We start from the raw sequence: 9,684 nt of genomic DNA, 5'->3' as shown, positions 1-9,684 counted from the left end.
ATGTGTTTATTGAGTGTGTTAATATAACTTGACCTGAAGGTTGTTAATAGCTTATGTTAATAGCTTATCTGCACTAATAGCTTTATTGCGTGGTTAATATTATTTGCAATGGCTTTGCTATTTGTTTTAAGTTGATAATAGCTTGAATCAAATGTGTGTTTACCTGAGAGTTATTGTCATAAGGTGATGAACCTACTTGGAACGTATTTAAGTTGATAATAGCTTGAATCAAATGTGTGTTTACCGATTCGATAATATAACATTTACTGTGTGACTGCTTGAGTCTATGACGTTGTACGATGTATGTTAATTTTGGTAAATAGCACAGTAAATAATGTGAGTAGCTAGTTTCAATGTTTTACTTCATTCTAATACGTTTTAATCAGATTAAACCTGCGGGTTCAACAATTTTATGCCGATATGCCGCCAAAATCTCATTAAGTCAAAAGATGATGCTTCACCGTGTTATGATCTTGTGTATGACCTTAATAATGTTGTCATTTCGCACAAATCGGTTCTTGAGCACATTGTGACAAATTAAATCGACATCGTCACTTAATTATTTCTCTTTTAATTATAACAAATTGATTAATTAAAATTTGTCCAATTAGTTAATTACTATTAATTAATTTTAATTAACTTGATTATTTAATTTAATTGAATAATTTTGATAATTAATATTAATTAATCTTAATTAATCAATTTAACCAAATTTTAATAAATTAATTTTGCTAATTTGAAGTTAACAATTTTCTTTCACTATTACAATTTCATCATCATTCCACTACCTCTGTATAATATAAATTTGATTCCATTCCATTTCATCATCAATACAAAATCATGATAAACCATTAAAATCACATGTTTCTCGATTCAATATTGAGCCCCCATTTTCAAACATCTTTGTAAGTTGATTGCTTTTAGCATCGCCATCAACCTCACATAGCTTACTCTTGGGCTTTCTTACAACGAGACCTATTAGATTTTAATTAATTGATTAGATGATTGATTCACCAAATATAATCCAGTTTATCCTTAAACACAAATTTAAAACCTCGATCCAACATCAAGTATTTTTATTCAAATCAATTAAAGTACCTTATCACGATTAAATACCATTTCATTAGAGATGAAAATGGGGATGATTTTGAGCCTTCAACTCCTCTCCTCTATTGTTTGAATATGAGTTCTCTTACTCAATTAGTCAAACAATTGTCATTTCACTTAAAAACTTCTAACCCAATTAAATCAAACTATTTTCATAATAAACAAAACAAAGAGGGAGATGGTCTAGAGCCTTCGATTCCTCTCCTCAAATGCTTGGATATGAGTCGCCTTACTCATCCATTCGAGCATTTGTCGTTTATCTAAAAATATCAACCATACACAAACCTATTTTCACAAAAACTTAGATAAAAAAGAAAATGGTCTAGAGCCTTCTATTCCCTTTCCCGAATACTTGGATACGAGTTGCCTTACTCGACCATTCGAGTATTCGTCATCCATTTAAAACACCTTAACTATTATCAACTTTTTCAATTAAGGATGAAAAGGGAGATGGTCCAGAGCCTTTGATTCCTCTCATCGACTATTTGGATACGAGTTGCCTTACTCGACCATCCGAGTAATCATCATCCTACAAAACATCTTAACACATCAAATCTATCTTTTTCTAGCCCCTGTGCGATCGAAGTCAATCAAACCAAACATCCAACATATTAAACCAACTTGTCACCCCCGTGTTATTAAAACTATTTTTAGAAAGAACATTGTTTAATCCCTTCTAACGTGCATAACAAACGAGTGCTTAAGCCTCCGCCGAGAGTAGACAAGCCAATGTTTAGCCTTTAGAATGCAATCTAAATAATCATTCATTAAAAGACACCAATAAACTGTAGTTCCTCGAACTACGAATGCTCTGATTTCCTTATTGCCCCATAAGGACACGTATGCAGGAGATTGCTAGATCTTTGTGAGCATACTAATAAAAAACCTCCCTTTCCCCCCTTCCGAGGTTTCCATCCATATCTCTTTTCAATCTTTATCACTAGAAGAAAACAAACAACATTTAGATAACATTCAAATCGCAAATTAGAACTAAAAGGTTCTCGTTGAGTACAATAGACGTGAGGGGTGCTAATACCTTCCCCTTGCGTAATCGACTTCCGAACCCGAATATGGTTGCGACATCCATTATTCTATTTTTCAAAGGTTTTATTTATATTTTCCTATTCCTTTATTGGGATAAATAAAGTTTGGTGGCGACTCTGTTCGAACTATTTTTCCGCGACCATCGCGAGGAATCTTATTTTCGAGATGCGACAAGTATCACCATTAGAACAAAGAAAGAAATGAGGGTTTTGTAAGTATCATAGTTTTATAGGGCATAAGACATCACAATGTTTTCTTTTTAGGGATCTTGTTCAGAACACACTGAATGAACGCATGTTGAAGTTTGCTAAAGGAAAGACTCCAATGAAGATTGACTCTAACCCTTTACAAGTCGAAGATGCTAGCTATATAGAGTTCGTGACGATTAACTTGGTTGAAATTGCTGAAGATTTCGACATGGCTAAGTTTGGGGAAGGTGAAAATCAAATTGAAGTTGTGTACCTGAAGGCTGGTGAAGGACTTGTAGAATTTTTCTACAGGTGCAAGGCTGAAGATTCATAGGGGATTATGTGTCCTCGATGCAGTGTTGTATTTGATGAGAAAGCTGCAAGAAAGGTCAAGAGCGCCCAACAAGCAAAAGAGAGGGAGATTGGAGGAAGAATATGCCCCAATTTTATTTCGATAAGAGGGGGTGCCCCTGAAGAAGGAACATGTCCTTGCTCAGCAGAAGGTCCGACCTAATACTTACAGACCTACGCTCAATGCTCCTCAAGGGAGGTGGACCAAACCTACTAGTAAAGAGAAAGCTGGAGACCCTAAGTGGAGGAACTTGAAATGGGTAAAAGGTCTTATATGACTTATCGAGAAAATTTCCAAATGTCAAAGAGGCGCTCGTATGGGCTATTAATTACAAAGGAAAAAATCCCATGTCTAGGACGTAGTAGAGGACATTCTAGAGAAAGAAAAAAGCTAAGAGGGATGGTGTAGAGTCAAGCAATAATAAGTAACATCAAAATTGAACAAATGACCAGGCGAAGAAGCCAATGGGAAGGAAATTGTTTTATCCTAAGATAAGTAGTCGAAAGGAAAGGTCAAGGAAGAAGAGAAGGCGAAGGAAGATGAATTAGTGAGACAATTTCGATTCTAGGTCGGAAGAGGATTTTGACGTGTTGTGCAATGTAGTTTCTATGCTCCCTAGGGAGTACAAATGTGTGACAGAAGTTGTTGAGATTAAAGATTGTGAGGAGGAAGAGCTAGCGAAACACAAGCCAATATGTTACTTTTATGATGAACAAAAAATGTATTGAAGAACAAAATGCGTTTTTGAAAGGCCCCCATGAGGGTATGAAAAAGCCATTTGAAGCCTCTATTTATAAGGGCAAAAGTCGAGGGCACTACGGTGAACAAAATTCTGGTGGATGGTGGGGCAACTGTGAATTTGATGCCTCATTTTTTGTTGGCCAAAATAGGCAAATTCGATACAGACTTGAGGCTCTATAACGTGGTGCTTTCCAATTATGAGGGTAAGACTAGACAAACTATGAGAGTTATCTAAATGGACATAATAATGGGATATATAACCCGACCCACATTCTTCATGGTTATAGCATCAAGGGCTAGTTATAACTTGTTATTGGGGCGAGAATGTATACATGGAGTGAGGGCAGTCCCTTCGTCACTCCACCAAAGGATAGAAATCCAGCGTGAAGACGAGATAGTCGAGAATATTGAGGTTGATAAAGGATAATACATGGAAGAAGTGAACCATGTAGACAAAATAAATTTCGACAGAAATTTGGCCAACATAGCGCCTTGCACACCAGCAGGGTTAACTTACATGCCTCTTGTCGTGCCACGAAAAATACAGAGTCTCCACCGAATTTTATTTATTCGAAAGGAAAAGGAAAATAGAGATAAACCCCCAAAGATAATGGTCTTCGCAACAAAGAGTGGATTCAGAAGTCGGTTATGCAAGGGGAAGGTATTAGTACCCCTCACATCCATCGTAGATGGGAACCACTAGATTGTATCATGCGTATGAATATCGCTTATCTGAATGTTACTTGCTATCGAGAAATGAGATGAATAAAAATAAGATGGGAAGAGAAAACAAGTTTTAAATTAGTGTGCTCGCCAAGATTTCAAACCCTTGTGCCTACGTATCCTCATTCGTGCAATAAGGAAGTCAGAGCTCCATAGCTCAACTCACAAAATAGAGTATTTGTTTGATTGTTCTTTATGAACAGTGTTAACATTCGCGTTCTACAATCCACTTGCTTGTATGCTCGAGCATGTGAGCATTAAATGTTTGTTTTTTTGTGATAGAATGGATGCACTTGGATCTCATTCTAGCAGTTAAACATTAGTTTCTCATGCATGGAGTTTAAGCGCCACTCACGGTAGAATGGAAGTAACACGCCCTTTCTGAAAATGTTTGAAAGATGCCATAAGGCAGAAAATGATTTGATTGGTTGGGTTTTATTTTAGTATAGAGACAAGCATCTAACCTTTGGCTAAGTACGACCAACAATCTGAATACTTGAGAGTTGAGGGGACAATTGCATCCTAACCACTCTTTTTCATCCAAAAGAAGATTTGATTTATGAAATGATTTGGCAAGTTTAATCATTGGTACTTATAGGGAGACAAGTATCTAACCCTTGGCAAACTACAACCAACAATTAGAATACTCGGGAGTTGAGAGGACAGTGGCATCCTAACCACTACTTTTATCTCTCAAAGCACCAGATTGAACTTGTTTTATTGTTAGATGTTTTGAGGAAGAAGTCAAGCATCAGGCCATAAGCTAGGTACAACCAACAACCTAAGTACCTGAATGCTGTGTACAAGTACGTACACCCTATTTTTGCATTCCAGATTATTGAGAAAATATTTTGAAAAGGCACTTGAAGTTAGATCAAGTGTTTGACTTTTATTCTGAAAAAGGTGTGTGTAGAATGGAGGTAGAGATAGAGATAGTTTGATAATAGAATGGGAAATTACATGGATAATGGAATGATATACTTGACGTTTAATCAAGCACCCGTGTTGCTATTAAGTGAATTTATTTGGAAAAACACTTGGCGTTGGATCAAATATGCTTTTTGTATTTTGAAAAGTTTTGTTTTTATTATTTTGTTTTTTCTTTTTAGTTTGCATGCATGGTAAGCTATAAAGGAATGTAAACCTAAGATATTAGACTTGCATGGGAAGGGGGGACATATGACCCACAATGGGGGGATGGTTCTAAACAATTCATCATAATGAAATGGAAACTATGCAAGTTACAACCCAAGCACCGTGCCTAAAACAATCAAGTGACATGATATCCTCAAACAATACAAGGCAAAATGAATGATTAAAGACCATGATAGACAAAGTAACTTGGATCCAAACTTCAAGTCTCAAAGGTCATGTAAGCATACGAACACACAAAGTTAGTATGGAATAAAGCAAACAAAAATGGTGCACCAAATGGAAACATGTTAAATGGATTTAATCAATTCAAATGGAAATGGATTAATCATAGACAAATAATCAAAGACTAATCACATGATCGTGGCAAATGAAATAGACATATACAAGGCATACATCACATAAATTGAAATGGAATTTTCAATTTTCATAAGATGACCACAAACCAAATGAATCGATTAAATAGATAATTAAAATGAACATTAAATCTAATGATCGAAATATTAACCTAAACATGGATTATGGATCAAATTAATCCAAAGGCAAATTGATAATCTAAATCACAATTGCTTCTCATGAACATGGACATGTCAATCACAATGTAATAGCAAATTGAATGAAAATTTAACTAAAGAATGAATCATGATAAAAATCCACAATTAAGTATATTAATCGATCATGAATAAAAATGGAAAAAAGAGTTAACTAAAACCTAATGGTAAATTATACTACTCAATGGCATGATTAACTACAATTTAATTAATTCTGAAAAAAATCAAAACATGTAATTAACATGATGATTAAATCTAAATCACATTCTAATTACCTAATTAATTCTAATGATGAATTAACCTAATTATAAACATAACTATGTTAATCCCTAATTAACAAAAATCAAGAAAAATCCTAATTTAAACCCTAACAAGAAAAATCAGAAGCAATGGTTAAACACAAAAAATTAATTGCAATTAATATAAATTAAACATAATCAAAGAAGGGATTCAGGATTGTTAGCAAGAACATCATTAGACCAAGGGTGAATTAATTGAAGGGAGGTGTGCAACGAAAGTTGCTTTGGACCAAAGGCCCAACCTCCAAATATCCAAATTGGGTTCAAGAACAACCACCCAAGATCTGCCTCCATAGAAGCACCTTCACAAGAAAGGCATCGGTTCAAAGAAGAATAAAGGACAACTTTCACGGTGTCGAAAAAAATGCTCAGTGGCATTCGCAACTCAATGAACATCTCATCTCAACATCCGATGTACTCTTCTGTTCGTGGTTGATTGAGATGAAGATGAAGCTTCACGTTAGTGCATTTCCCCTTGAGATGGAGATGAAGATATTCAGATTCATGTGTGTTGCATTGAGATGAAAATGAAGACGTTCAGATGCATGCGTTGTGAATTGGTATGCATCTCCTTCATTTTTTGTTTCTATTTTTGCTCCTTTGAAGGCTCCTTATTCCTTCTCCTTCACTTCCATTTCTGTTATCGAGATCTTTTGTGAATTCTTGGAAATTACTTCTTCGAGCTTTTTTTTCTCTGAATTTCTATTAAAGGTTGATCGAAGAGGTTGGATATCGGAAGAAGGAGGTTGATTGAAGGAGTTAGTTATGAGTTTGTTGAATTCTGTTAGAGGGTGATTGGAAAATGGTTTAGAATCGGTTAGGAGTTAGTTTGAGAGCTTGGTAGAAAAGTTGGGATGGAATGTTGGAGATTGGGAGAGGGTAATTTCGAAGGTGTTTGAGAGAGTTCAGTTAGAATCCTCTTTGAGAGACCTGTTATCAGTTGGTTTTTTATTGTTAGCATGGTGATTGAAGATTCAAGAAAATTCGTTATGAGAGGTTATGTTGAGGAGTTTTCAGTTATCTCTTTTGGGAGGTTGTTGAAGATTAGAGAAAGTCGGTTCAGAGTTGCTATGGCAGTTAGAGTTGGTTATGTATTCAGTTAGAGTTTGGTTTTGAGGGTTCAATTCATTTGAATTTTTGTATTGAAGGGAGAGGTAGTTAGTTAGAATGGTTATGTTTGCAGATGATTGAAGGGTGCAGTTAGAGAGAATTCTTCATGAGATGGATGGAGGTTAGAAGTTGTTAAAAAGGTCCCCCATTTGTTGAGTTATGTTAAGGATTGTTATAGAGTTGGAATTCTGTTGGAAGGTTTTAAAAAACAGTTAGAAATTCTGAAAATTTGTTGAGATGTGAATACCTTTTTTGCAGGTTATGATTTTTGTTATGGAATTGCTTTGGTTTGGACACAGATATGGATCATTGCATTGGAATTTCTTGTTGAAAGTTGCTTGCTTGGATGTTTGGGAATTGATTGGAACTATGCATTGGATTATTGTAATTTTGTTGTAACATGACTTGTTGTATATGTAGGATTTAAATTGTAAATTTTGTAAGATAAAATTGAATGTAAAGTTGGGTTTATAAAATGGTGTAAATCTTGTATGGAATTGTATGTAAAAGATGGAATTTGAAATTGGAATTGTAGTGGTTTATGTGTGAATGAATGTATTTTAGAAATTGAATAAATGGAAATGATGCTTAACGAACACACGTAATTGAATCGGTAATTGTTTGTATGGTTTTGAAATTGAATCGAAATGATGTATGAGGTGGTTGAATAATTGGAAAAAAGTGTAGGTCCAAATGATGGTCCGTTTGCTGGTATGACTAGGTTTTGGACCTGGTCCCTTGGTCCAAAAGGCAGTCCATTTGTTGGTCTGACCTAAAAACGGACCAAGAAATGGACCTAGCCTCTTAGGCATGAAAAAAACACAGGGAGACGCAATTTAGTGATGCAATATTATAAAATGAACTGAAAATGGACTCGGGGGTCTGTTGACTAAAAATTCAACAGTTGACCAAAAGTCAACTGTAACAAAAATTGGCCAAAGGATGGAATCTTTGTAATGAACATGGATACATGTGAGGAAAAGAGCATACTATGAATGAAATGAAGCAATTGAATGGGCTTTGAGTGACAATGAAATGACCAGATGAACTAGAATGATTGGGAACTGATTATCCAATGAACCAAGCACAAACCAAGATCTTGACCAACCATGAGCATGAATACACACCATGACTAAATATGGACTTGACTAGATAACCAAATGTTCTTAAGCCAGATGAAATGTGCCATGTTCCAAGACTTTAAATCCAATCACGCAAAACCAAACAAATGAATACTTAACCAAGCAACAGACTGTAACACCTTAAATGAATACCCATTGGTCAAAGCATGAGGATCATGAACAAGTAGACCTCTGATGAATTGTTGAACAAACCAAATGAATGACCAGATGAATCAAATGAACCTTAATCTTGAGTGCACCCATAAATGGAAGGATAGGGCCACAACTGGAAATTAGGGTTTCAGGGACTGAATGACTTGATGATGCTTCCAATCCACGACCAATGAAATAGGATTTCACCTATGCTCCATGATGAATACTTACAAGATGAAGAGTTCTAATATAAGCATGGTCATTACAATGAACCCTAGCTTGAGGACTCAACCTCCCTTACATGCTTTGTGTGATCAAGGCCCTTGAATCTATGATCCTGAGTTTCTCAATGCAAATGAATGTACTATGATGTCATGGATATGTAGATGGAATCTTAAACCAAAGGTTAGATAGAAATGAAAAGAGGAGGGCAAATTTTGGGGTATGACAGTTGCCCCTATTTAATATTCTTAAACCTGAATGTATGAATAACAATGACTTTCAAACATTCGAGGTAGAAGAGGATTAAATATTAGAATATTCAAGAAATTTTCCCGCATGGAATGAACAATATGAATTAAATGTGAGGTAAGGGTATTAATGGGAGATTGTTTAATATAAACATATATGTTCTTGTATATGGTTAACTGTTATGTCTGTGGCGAGAATGGGTCAGCTGTAAACAGAGGTTAGACATGCATGGCATATGCAATATGCTATGTATGTAGTGTATGATTGATTTTTTTTATATCTACTAACAAGCTTTAACAGAGACTGAGTAAAAAGTTTTCCGCTGGGGGATATATCGTGTAAAATGTTTGAAAGTGGTTCCCTAGGTAAAATATGGGCTTTGGGGTGATAGGTGATTCCGCTGAGGAAGACAACATGGGAATTTGAAAGCAAATAGTATGACGTCAACTCTGAGGTTGGGGATAGAAACACGACCAACACTGACTGTTGGGGATTGAAATGTTTTTGACCTCAATACTGCGAATGGGGTAAAATTGGACATTCTTAACTTTGCAGTTGGAAACAAAGTATGATCAAGATCAGCTATAGGGTCAGGGATAATGATATGATCAAGATTAATTGAGTGAAATCAGGAATGGTAGACATCAGTTGTGTGACTGGGATACAAATGAT

At 35.4% G+C, this 9,684-nt stretch overlaps 1 long non-coding RNA gene across 1 annotated transcript; it reads left to right on the top strand.

Moving 5' to 3' along the window:
• The first annotated feature begins 6,277 nt into the window (after positions 1-6,277).
• Positions 6,278-7,817, top strand: LOC127119163 (uncharacterized). Its single transcript, XR_007802686.1, has 2 exons — positions 6,278-6,717; positions 7,526-7,817. It is a non-coding gene; the product is annotated as an uncharacterized LOC127119163 (long non-coding RNA).
• Positions 7,818-9,684: the final 1,867 nt, after the last annotated feature.

This window comes from Lathyrus oleraceus, chromosome 2, assembly GCF_024323335.1.
Source record: "Lathyrus oleraceus cultivar Zhongwan6 chromosome 2, CAAS_Psat_ZW6_1.0, whole genome shotgun sequence".
NCBI classification, from domain to species: domain Eukaryota; kingdom Viridiplantae; phylum Streptophyta; class Magnoliopsida; order Fabales; family Fabaceae; genus Lathyrus; species Lathyrus oleraceus.
Note: the sequence above shows the minus strand (reverse complement) of the source record. Positions and strands in the feature narration are given on the sequence as shown.